Here is a 12,643-nt window from a genome sequence, read left to right as displayed (position 1 = left end):
TACTATCTCAATGCCAACTCCATCCTGCTCTCCCTTGCCTGTTGCTAGCTGAAAGCCGTCTCCTCACAGCTTGCCTACCCACACACTCCACTCCCACTACCATCCTGCCTGGGGCAGTGGTGCAGTCCCCGTTCTTCAAGATGTTTAAGAACATGTGGAGGTGTCACTTACAAACATGGTTTGGTGATAGGATTCAGCAGACTGATGATTGGACTGATGGTTGTGTCCAGGCTTGGGACCCTCAGCACAAGAAGGATGTGGACTTGCTGGAGTGGGCGCATAGGAGGGCACAAATATGATCAGAGAGCAGAAACACTTCTCCTGTGAAGACAGGCTGAGGGAGCTGGGCTCGTTCAACCTGAAGAAGACTCTGAAGAGACCTCATTGTGGCCTTCCAGTACTTGAAGTGAGCTTATAAACAGGACGGAGATGGACTTTTTACACAGTGTAGTAGACGTGGACCAGGGGGAATAGCTTTAAACAAAAAGAAATCTAGATTGGATGTTAGAAATCCTTTCCTCAGAGGGTGGTGAGACGCTGGCACAGCTGCCCAGAGAAACTGTGGTGTCCCATTCCTGGAGGTGCTCAAGGCCAGGTTGGATGGGGCACTAGGCAGCTGAGCTGTGGGGGGCAGCCACAGGGGGACAATGGCAGGGGTTGGGGTGGAGGCTTTGAGCTTCCTTCCAGCCCAAACCATTCTGTGATATTATGACTTGATGATCTTTAAGGTCTTCTCCCACCTAAACAATGTTACAGTCCTATGCTACAGCCCTATCTTTCCTGCCGTGTGGCACGGCTCAGGTAGACACGCTGTGCTGCACGTCGCTTCCAACAGACAACAGGCCCTGTCCCTGTCAAGCAGTGCTTCAGCCCACACGGCACACGCTCAGTGAGTAACTTTTACCAGCAAAACCGCCCCAAGGCCGGCACCTCAAGGAAACGCCAGCCTAACGTTTCCCCACTGGAACGGCATCACCACTCACGTCACTCACCGAGCGGGCGGGGCGCTGCGGCGCACGCGCACTGCGTGCCTCTGTGGGCGTCTGCGCGGCGGCGGGGAGCGCGGCGGCCAATGGGCGGGCGGGGTGTGTGCGTGTGCGGCGGGGGGGGGGGGGCGGCAATGTTGTCGGGAGTCACCTGACCGCGGTCGCCGCAGTCGGGCCGCAGCCGCTGGGACGGGAGCAGCCGAGCGGGAGAAAAAAGGAGCGGGGGAAGGAAACGGAGAGAGGCGGCGGCGGTGCTGCCCACCGGCCGCCCGCCCGGCCCGCGGCTGAGGGGCGGCGGCGGCAGCAGCAGAAGCGCTGAGGTGAGCTGAAGGGCGCGCTCTCTGTCCGTCCCCCCCCCCCACCCCCCCCCGCGTCCCCCTCCCCCAGCGGGGCGCTGCGTCCCGCGAGGGCGGCGGGTGCCGCGTTGTCTCTGCGGGGCTCGGCGGCACTGTGACCCAGCCCCGCGCTGGGGAAGGCTGAGATCTCTTGGAGCTGGGAGGGCTCCGCTCAGACCGTCGGCGAGGAGGCGGCGATCCTCCCGTCAGGCTCGTTCCGCGCTGTGAAACGCTTGGCGCGCTTCGGGAGTGTAGCAATTAGAAAAGAATCACCGTCTGCTTTTCTGTCGAGTTGTGGTTGCCTTTTCCAGTCTGTGTAAGTACCTGGGGCCCGCAACGCTGTGTGCCCTTTAAGCTGTAAGAGTACCTGCACGGAGGGCTTCCTTGGTGACCCTTCTATTGAAACAGCGTTTGGATTTCTTCAGGTGTTCTTCTGGAGCGCATTTTCCAGTTCATTTCAATGCAGAAGGAGCTGACTTCTGTAGGCTGTCTCCATCTGGTGAAGCGAATGGAAGTGGGATGCTGGGGAAGTCTGCGTTGCTTGCACGCTAACCTAAATGCCGAAGCAGACACTGAGGTTACATCTGCTTTATTCTTGAGTGTTTTGTACTGGAAAGTGTCTGAAGCAAAGGTTTTAGTGTGGTCAGGGTCTTTATGTTAATGTAAGAATTGCCTGGCGTGCCGTGCTCTTCACCTGATCACTTTGATGAAGTGGCACTATTGCTGGGCATAGACCGCACATATCTTCAGAAATAAAACAGAGACGTCTTTGTATTGAGTTGTAATATGAGTCCCAAACCAAATATCTCTCCCCAGTGCTTTGGACTCGGGAGTCCTCGTTCTGACGCTCTCGCATTTGATCAAGTAAGAAGAGGTGCTAAGGCAACTTCCTCATTGGTTTCCTTTTAATTGTAAACCTGGCTTTCTCCCAGTGCTGAGCAAACTGGTGCGAGGTGTTGGCGCAGAAGGGACACTGGAAGGATTCACCTCTCTCTAAGCGCTGGTGTTGTTGTTGTTGTCCCCTTAGGTTTCTACTGCTGAAAGTTTCATGGGGGAGGCTTTAAGGGCTAAAAAGACCTTTGTGGCATTTATAGCGCAAGTCTTGTTTATATGCAGCCCTTAGCTAAACAGTAGTAATGTGTTGGTTGATACAAACGTGGGTAGGAACAAAACCTTAATGGTTGTTTCAGCAGCTATTTTTTGCTTGCTTCAGTTGCATGAATTCAGCCTGGTATGACCAAATTGGGGATAATTCATGAGGACCCCTGCAGCTTTCCCTGCCTCTGGTTCAGAAGTTAACCATATGGGGGTGGAGGAAGGCTTATTTTGCTGAAACAGATCATAGCTCATACCATAGAAGAAACTTCATCTCCAGCAGCAAGCTGTATTTTTCAGTTAAGGCAGTTCTTGTGGTGGAGAGGTTTGGTTCTTCAGTAATACAAGGGAGATCTCTGTGTTTTGTATAAGTGCTCGTTAGCAGGTCAGAGTAATGCTCAACTGACTTGTCAGCTACTGAAGCTTTAAAAAGAAGGGGAGGAGCGAGTTATGGAGGGCAAACTGGCTTTAGAAGCATTAGTGAAATGCAAATAAATAGAGTTCAATCATTAAGTGTGTGTTGAAGAATAATAGTAGCTTAGAGCCAGCCAAAATGCCTTTAAACTGCTTGCATGTTAACAAATATTCAGGTAGACTGTGGAATCATGTTGGACTTCTGTTTGCAAATGACTTTAGTTGTCAAGATAGTGTCTGCAGGTGTTTGGATTCCGGTCTTGGTCTGCTATCTAATATGTTCATAGGAACGGAGATAGCACTTGCTATTGCTGCTGCTGTTTGAAGTCTGGCATTCTGCATCTCTTCTCCTTGTGTGAATTTGACTGGAAGTAGCAATATTTGTCTATGCTTTCTTCATAGACGTTCATATGCTGTTTTCATAGAAGTGTGTCATAGAACTTTTGCTTCGGTTTCATATGCTGTAAAGAAAAGCTGTGGAGGCAAATGAGTTAAAAAGTGAGTGCCTCAAATAACGTTATGAAGATCATTTTCCAAAAGAATTTTCCTTGTCTTGCCACTGTTTGCTCCTCAGTTCTTGCATCCTTCACAAGTTTTTGAACTACAAATGGTTGACTTGCTATTTGTTACAAGTATTTTTAATGTGCATACTTGTGAATGGATTCTGATGGTCATTGACACAACAAATGTAGTTTGTTTAACTGTGGCAAGGAGTAGATAGAGATGTGAAGGTGTTTGCTCTTCAAGCAGAGGCAAGGGTTGACAGGAGGTGCCAGCTATGCGTGCTTTGTTAGTCAGTTTTATCCTGATTAAATATTTTACTCTGACTTGGGGAAAAAAACCCATGCCGTTACTAAGTCTGTGCATAGCTGCCTTCCCAGAGTAATTGTTGAAGAGTGGAACTGAAGGATTGTAAAGGTTGGATTTTGCTGCAGAGCAGTCTCTGAAGTCCCTTCAATCCTTTTCATTTTAGCACTGAAATCACATCCCCACAAAGTGATTATTTTCATGCTGTATAGAAAAATTTAGCTGAGTGTAATATAATCCAAAACAGCAAATAGAGGTGTCTTTTTTTTTTTTTCTGGCTGGAATGTGATTATTGCATTATGTTATTGTAGGGAAATTATCCCAAAATTGGTGGGGAGAAATTGATGTTTGTACAGTATCAGTCTTCTATGTATTTCTTCAAAATCCCAGCTGCTGGAGTCTTGTGTCTTCTAGGAATCCTAATTATTTGTTCTTCTCTCCCTGCTCCAAGTACCAGGTGTTTAAAAACAACTGAATCTTTAGGCTTAAAAGCTTGAGAATAAGTCATGACTCTGAGACGTGACACTGGTCTGACTTCCCGTGATTCCTTTCAGTTCTCACTTGTGACTTGTCAAGAGTCCAAAAGCTTTGGTAAGAGTGATGTTGCAGAAATACAGTCTAATCATTTTTTTAAGAGCTCACTTATGTAATTAAGTGGTATCATCCCGCTGTGTAGTTTGAATGGCCTAGCCATTTAATCATGAATTTGCTAATCATCTGAAGATGAGATGTGCTTTCTTTACAGGAGAAAGCATTGTTGTAATGAACCGAAGCTTAGCTGTCATAATCAATAGGTTTCTTAATCACCGTGTTCAAGTATTTTTGAGCTGATGCTGGAGAGGCAGTAAACATGATGGCTAAAATGCTTGTTCATCCCTTGTCAGCATAATGTGAATCAGCAGCTATTAGCTGCTCCAGGCATTCATCTGTAACGTAACTTCATTTCCTTAAAAGGCGAGGTAGCTGGGGGCAGGCACACGGCTAGAAAGCCTTGGAAAACAGCTTTTGCAATGTATTTTGAATAAGCTGTCTCTTATCCAAACAGTCTCCCTTTAGTAGTAGGGAATGATAGTTGTCTCTTTGTGTACCACATCTGTGGATGGCAGGATTTTTTTAATAGAGTAAAATAAATGTAAATGTCTGCTGTAAGGGAACTGAGGGAAGTAAACGAGCTGCTTAAAGTTACTCAGTACATCAGCATAGGAGTCAGGAGTAGCACTCAGACTTTGCTTTTCAAGATTTGTTTTTCTTTTTCTGGTAGACAGTGCCTTTTCTTTTTTTTTCCCCCCCAGCTATTCAGGAATTTAAGGTATTCAAGAATACAGGTAAGTTAGAAGTATGGTGGTTGCTCAGCAGGTGTTTATTGTCTACTGCGTGATGAGTTAGCCTGTTAGTGTAATGGTGGTAATGATCACAGCAGGAATTGCATCTGGGTGCCCAAGTTCAGCCAGCTGTGATAATGCTGACAGTAAGGGCACCCTCCCTGAGCTCTGCTGCAGAGGAGGTGTACTCGCTGATTTCTTGTATCCTCAGGATCTTTACTTGTGTGCTACTGAAAGTTCATGTTGTTATTACAGAGGATTGAGATCCAGCATGCTGTTGGTGAACAGCTACTGTCTAAGTAAAGAGTAAGGAACAGGCTTTTGTGTACTGGTTAGTAAATTGAGTAACACTTGGTTGGACAATTGACAGGAAGTGTAGCTAAAGGTCTTGAGATGGAAAAAGAAAACTCAAACCCTTACCTGTACACACATCAGTGGTAGAACAGTGTAACTGATATTTGAGTCTACAAATAAAAGGTTAGCTTTTTTTTTTTTTTTATTTAGGAATCTCTGAAATGTAGTTACTGACTAACAGGAAAAAATGAGACTGTTGCTCTTTAAAAGAAAGCAATGACTTGCTAGGATGTAACTTCTGTAACTAATTTATTTATGCTAGTGCTACTTCTATCTTTGTAGACAGTGTAGACAGTGCTACTTCTGTCTTTGTAAGACAGAAGAACCACGTGTCAGTTTGAGCTGGTTTATTACCCACTCGCTATTAAGTGTATTGCAGTTGATGGTTGCAAAGTACAGTTTTGTGTTTTGTTTGGCAGAGAGTCTTTCACAGATGATCACCAGGCTTGGATGCTTTCTAGACTTCCTCAAATCCAGATTCCTCTGGATTCCCATTCTTGTTGGTGAGAATTAAACATGGGATTTTCTGTGTCTTTAGATTTCTCAGCGCAGACCATCTGAATAGGAAAAGGCACGACCACTGTTTCTTTACATGAGTTTGCACTCTCGAGCCTCTGTCTCTCTGTTCTAAGTGCCATTTTAGTATTTTTTTGGGCCTCTTCCCTTAAAGAGCCTGAGAGCCTATGGAGCTCACTTGTATGACTCATTCATTTTTTCTAGTTGTGAATTTTCTTCTGATGCTGCCAACTTCAGCTGGTCTGACATTCAAAACATTTGCTTTAGCTGTGAAGCATAGATAGCCCTTTGTATGTTGAAATGTCTCACCTTTCTCTTTCTGGAGTTTGTGGTGTTTGAATACAAACTGAAAAATGCTGCATTTATTTACCAGGGTGATAGCTATGATGTTGTTGTTGTTGCAAGTTACTTTGTAGTGAAGTTCCTGGCATCTGTTGCAGACAGGCGGAGACTTCCAGCTGTTATTTTTGTCTTCTCTGTCCAGAAAGAATGATGCAAGTATATAGTAGAACAGAAAAACAATGAGATAACATCTGTTCTCTACATTTATAGCTAAGTCCACAAAAAGCTTGGTTTTAAACTATACAACATCTGGGGGGTTTCCTATGTGTGTAACATGCAAGATACTCTGCTGAAATCTTCATTTAAAGGTTAAAGAAATTATTGTTATTAAAAGCAGTGAATTAATATTATGTTTATTATTTTAGTCAATTTAGTTGGTCTTTAACAAAGAATCATCAAGATTGGGAAAAGACCTCTCAGATCCCCCAGTGCAACCACCAGCCCACCCCCCCCCACGCCCACTGCCCACGTCCCTCAGTGCCACATCCACACGGCTCCTGAACACCTCCAGGGACGGTGACTGCACCACCTCCACGGGCAGCCTGTGCCTGCCTTTCAGTGAAGTGCTTCCTAACATCCAACCTAAACCACCCTTGGCACAACTTGAGGCTGTCACCTCTTGTTCTGTGACTGTTATCTGGGAGAAGAGGCTGATTCCCACCTCACCACAGCCTCCATTTAGGTAATTATAGAGAATGATGAGGTCTCCTCTTCTCTGGATTAAGTTCCTTTAGCTGTTTCTCATAAGACCTGGATTCTAGACTCTCTACCAGCTTTGTTGCCCTTCTTTGAACTCAAGGTCAGCACTTCTATGTTTTTGTTTTTTTTTTTTTTTGTAGTAAGGGGGCCCAAAACTGCACACAGTATTTGAGGTACAGCCCCATTGGTGCCCAGCACAGAGGGATGGTCTTCTCCCTGCTCCTGCTGGCTGCGCTGTTTCTGTTTCAGGCCAGGATACTGCTGTCTTTCTCAGTCACCAGGGCACACTGCTGGCTTGCGTTCAGCTGGCTGTTGACCAATAAACCCACATTCTTCATGTAGCTTGCCAGCCACTCTACCCCAGGCCTGTGATGTTGCATGGGATCATGACCAAAGTTCAGGACCTGTCATTTGGTCTTGTTGAACCTTGCACGGTTGGCCTCAGCCTATCCAAATCCCTCTGTAGAACCTTCCTACCTTAAAGCAGGTGATTCTCTATATTTGGCACTTGTTATAAATAAAATACTTTGGATAGAGCGTGGATGTTTGAGAAATTCTCTGCAGGAAAGCTGCAGGGAGGAATTTTGGTCATTGTTCAATGGGTGTTTGGATGAGTGTTGGAGGTGAGGATTGCTGCTGATCACTGCTGTTAAGATCTGCAGTGAGCTAACAGGTGGTATTTTATTATTTTAAGGCTTTGGATGGTGTCTTGAGATCCACATCTTATTCCTATTACTTTTGATTAGTAATGGAGCTTTCCTGTTAGAATGGGATTTCTGTTTATCTTCTTTCTTTGCAACTACGACCGACTTGGTCATTATGGCATGCTTAATCTTGAAGCAGTTGTTTTGCTCTGCTGCGAGCGTGTACAGTTAAGATGGTTTCTGCTCATGTTTTTGTCAGCTTCAGCGACAACTTGATGCTTCAGAGCTTCCTTCACCTCAGGTACAACACTTCCCTTGTTGACCACAAGATGTTAATTTGAATGCAAGCTCTGCATGTTGTACAGCTGAGCATGAAAGTTAATCTACTTTGTGCCAGGTCTTTGTGTGTGGATGAGAAATTTTCTTCTGGTATAATGTTTCCACTCTGAGCCTATCTATTCCAAGATAGTATTATCTATTATGTTCCTTCTGTAACTTAGCAACGGTAGTTCCTTATATTTTGACGTGGGACTCAGCCATAGCGATTATCATCTTTGGAATATATGTACACTAGTGTCAAATGGAGGACATATCTTGGTTTTCCTGAAGATCTGCCCTTAAGTGACTCCTGACTTCCTTCCCTAGCAGGGTCTCCTTCAGAGGATTATCTGACTGGCCTGCCTCATTCTGCCATCAGCTAGAAGTTCAGAATCACAAGGTTGGAAAGGACCTACAAGATCATCCAGTTCAAAGGAGGAGTAACTTCTAGTTGTAAGCAATCCGAGGAGCACGCTTGAAGTCTCAGATTATTTGAAGTACCTTACTTTGCATTTACCTCCATATTAGCGGTATAAATTAACTAATAACTTGAAATGCACAATGAAATGAGATCAGTTATTTCTACTGATGGAAATCTTGCTCTGATTTCTATGTTACGTATTCAAACAAATTTATATTCCTCTTCTTCGTATTGTTGACAGTGCTAATTAAGAGACCAAGTATTTTATATGTCCTTTGAAAATAAAGGTGTATGCTTAATTGATTAAAAGTAGGGATGTCTAAACCTGCTGAAGATACGTTGATTTTACAGGTACCCATTCTTCATAGTTTTCCTCTTGAGCCCTGTGCTAGTAGGGGTGAGATAAATCAGCTCATCTTCATTTGGAAGCAGAATCAAGTATTGTAACCTGTGCTTAGGAGACAATATTTTTGCCCTTAAGCAAAGCATTTTTCTCTCAGTCACTGACAAAGAGTGGAAGCTTGATAATAATGTGCTTGGCTGTATCCTCAAAGTAGAACTTGATTCATTCAGCTCTAGTTTTCTGTCAGGTAGTTCTTATACTAGCATGTGTCATGGGCCCTTTTTCTTTCCTTCAAGTCTGAGCTTCTTAGGTGTTCAGAGTTTGACATGAGAGGGATTTGAGGAATGCCTTTGTACTCACAGTTCTAGTTTTCCTCCACTAAATTAAGATTTGTATTGAACTTCTGCATTGTTTCATCTTTAATCTTCTCAGCCTGCATTGTAAGGGCTACTTCAAGTTTTGGAAGGTCTGTTGGGATTCTTATCTCCCAATGGTATTTAAGATGTTCCATACAGCAATACTTATGGTTCTTGGCATCTTTTGCACTGTGCAAAAGCAGTTGTTAGTTGATGCTCACTTAATGAATGGTGACTTGAATATATGGTCATCTGCAGACTTGATGTAATTTTATGATTTATCTTTGCCTGCCTCTAATTTTCCTTCCTCAAGTGTTCATTTTGAAATATAGTGTGGTTACTGCCACTGGGCACCTGTATCGAGATGAAAAAAGCCTGTGAGGGTCTTTCCTAGGGGAAGATTGGTGGAACAAGATTGCAAGTCACAAAGCTTCTAAATTACAACTGAATTACTGTCTCCAAACCTTTCACCTTGTCAGTCTATCCATAAATGGGATTAATTTTAAGTAATTTCTAAAGTCTCCAGGAGAATAGATGAATACGAAACGTTCATAGAAGTACAGAGTTTTTTGCTGTTGTTTCTGTGGGTGTTTGTAGAACATATTTATAGATATGGATACAGTGGAAAATCAAGTTGCCTGTCATGACGAGCTGTGATAAATGTGAGATCATGCCTTTATTGCACAATTAGAAAACAGAATTAGGACACTTGTAAATCTGGCCTTTGTCAGCACCTCCCTGAGGTGTGACAGCTCTAGTGGTTACATCTTTCCCTTTCATATTTGATACTTCTTGTTTTCATTCAGACTTTTGGTTCTTTTCCTCTTGATTTCTCCCTTTACTGTGTATAACTGTTACTAGGTTTTACAAAGAAGCCCAAAATTAGTGTTTTGGTTATTTGAAGACTCTTTAAAATTTTGAAATGCTTAATGTAATGCTGCATGTTATACTTTGGACGTCTCAAACTTTTATATCCTGTTTAAAGGGACCGCGCTTCAAGTGCTGTGCTCATTTTTGATCCCGTCATTACAAGAAAGACGTGGAAGCCCTGGAGCGTGTCCACAGAAGGGCAGTGAAGCTGTGAGGGGTCTGTAGCACAAGTCTGATGGGGAGTGGCTGAGGAAGCTGGGGTCATTCAGTCTGGAAAATAAGAGGCACAGGGAAGGGCCTCATGGCTCTCTACAGCCACCTGAAAGGATATTGTGGCGAGGTGGGGCTCAGCCTCTTCTTCCAGGTGACAGCGACAGGATGAGAAAGAATGGCCTCAGTTTGCATCAGGCAAGGTTCGTGTCAGAAATCAGGCAATACTACTTCTCCAAGAGAGAGGTGAGGAAGTGGCACAGGCTGCCCAGGGAGGTGGTGAAGTCACCAGCCTTGAAGGTGTTTAAGAAACATTTAGATGCTGTATTGAGGGACATGTTTAGTGGCAAACATTGGTGGACGGTTAGACTGGAAGATCTTAGACGTCTTTTTCAACCTTGGTGATTCCGTTATCAAATATTCTTATTCTTTCACTATAGAAGAAACTGAAGGAAGATTTGGGCTTTTTTTTTCCCCCTTTGGCAACAACAACTTTAGAAGTTTATTATCAGTGCTTTTCAGTAGGCTGCTCAGGGTTTGGAAAATCTGTTGCATGCCTTATAGGGATGAAGTGAGATAGGTTCAGCTGTCTACAGCACACGTATAAGCTGCTGTTCCTTTTAGCCTTCCAAGCTATGGAGATGTGGTGAGCTGAATGGGATTTTGGAATGCATTAGCTTATGAAGGAGAACCTGGGAACAGTGTATTTGATGTGTGGACTATCTATCTGAGGGTTGGGAGGGCTTGAAGGAAAAAAAGGTAAAGAATGTCTATAGGACTGCTGGAACTGCAGTTGAACTCATTAGGAGTTTTGCCTAAATATTCATCCTAAAATAAGTCCTTAACTTTTAACATTTCTGTGTCCCCCCACCACACTGGATTTAATATTCCATCTTGTAGCAGTTCCTCTTTTCAGTATTTATTTCTGGTACGAATACAGTTAAGTTTTTTTTTTTTTTAAAACTATATGTGCTGTAATATTTGAAGATAAGAATATCATTAACTTTTACAGTTCAGCTGTGATGTTTACTTAAACCAAAGCCTGTAGTCATTCATTAGGTGTATATAGAGAGAGAGAGATATAAAGCTTAATGAGTGTGGGTTTTTTTTGTTGGGTGTTTTTTTTTTTTTGTTTGTTTGTTTTACTTTTAGAAGTAATTTCCTCAGGATTAACTACTCATGGTATAGCTGTTGCTAAGTGGGAAAACATGAGGTGTGTGTGACTTTTCTTGGGACTTATATTTTCACATAGTAAAATTCTGTATCTTTGGGAAGATGCCCCCAAATTGACTTCCTTTCTTAGTCGAGTCACAAACTGTAGGGTTTTGGTGGTTTTTTTTTTGTGAAGTTGAGTGTACAATATTCCATTGCAGAGGGTGAAGTACAAATAATGCTGATAGTCTGTATCTGGAGTGGTGCTGTCCTGCTGTTGCAACCTGGAAAATGTTGAGTGGGGGATCTCTTCTTTCTATTCAAAAGATAACAAAAACAGTTTGCCTTCTATGAAAGTAACAAGCAGTAAATAACCACAAGTATAGCTGGCAGGGTGCTCTTCTTTGTTGTTTGTTTGTTTTCCCCATTGTGTTTAAAAATACGTCCTTTTTCTCCCTTTCGGAGTTGTGAAGGTTTCCCATATCTAAAAACTGTAGATTTGCATTGGCTACAGTTTTGTTGTTGCTGAGAGCTGGCATATCATAACTGTTGAGCAGTGCAATGGTTGGGTAGTCCTGTGTCAGCGACTGTGTTCGGTTACAGTATTCTAGTGGGTAGAATAGTCCAGTGGAATGGAAGTGCTTGGTTGTTAATGTATGTTACTGGGAGCTGAGGTACATTTTCCTTGTACGTAACGAGTTCCAAATCCAACTATGGTGCTTCTTAACCAAGCTTTGGATTCAGAATGCTTGGTATTGGTTTGCTTGTTGTTGTTCTGTTGTGTTTTTGTGTTTTTTTTCTTTTTAACTTGAAGGCTCGTTCCAGAGAAAGTAGGATTTGGGAAATAAGATGTGAGGATTAATCTTGAAAATGCTATTGAACTTAGCGTGCTCTAATAGGGCTGGCTTCTCCCTAGCTCTACATCTCTCAAACACTAGGAGTTCAGGAATAGCTTTGGGACAGTTATGAGTTCATTTCCAAGTTTTAAATATTTTAGCACTTTCATTGTTATTTATTGTCCAATAAATACTATTCTTTCAGGACTTCGCTTTATCATAAGAGCAGTCTGTTGCCGGGTGACCAGAATCATCTTCACTGCTTCAATATGAAAGCAAACTTTTGAGGAACATGATTAAAATAGTGATGAGCAGAAAGAAGGTTATGGAAGTAGAGGGGAGTAGTCTGTGGTCTGCATTAGAGAATTAAGACAGGTGTAAAATAAGAGGACTAATGTGTTTAAAAAAATTGAAGTACCTGCTAGAGACAAAGTAACTTCTAGCAATGATTAACTGTTCTAGCAGGCCAGCTACTTTTGAAATAAGGTGAAACAAATATTTTTGCTTGTACTGTAATCAGTAAACAGAAGTAGCTTACGTAATATCTTGCTGAATGGATCTGGGTTTTATTTCTCTTTACATTTTCATAGTGTTGGAGTCAGAATATAACAATAATTATTTGA

The sequence above is a fragment of the Tetrao urogallus genome, assembly GCF_951394365.1.
Source record: "Tetrao urogallus genome assembly, chromosome: 1".
Taxonomy (NCBI): Eukaryota; Metazoa; Chordata; class Aves; order Galliformes; family Phasianidae; genus Tetrao; species Tetrao urogallus.
This window is presented reverse-complemented; position numbering follows the sequence as displayed.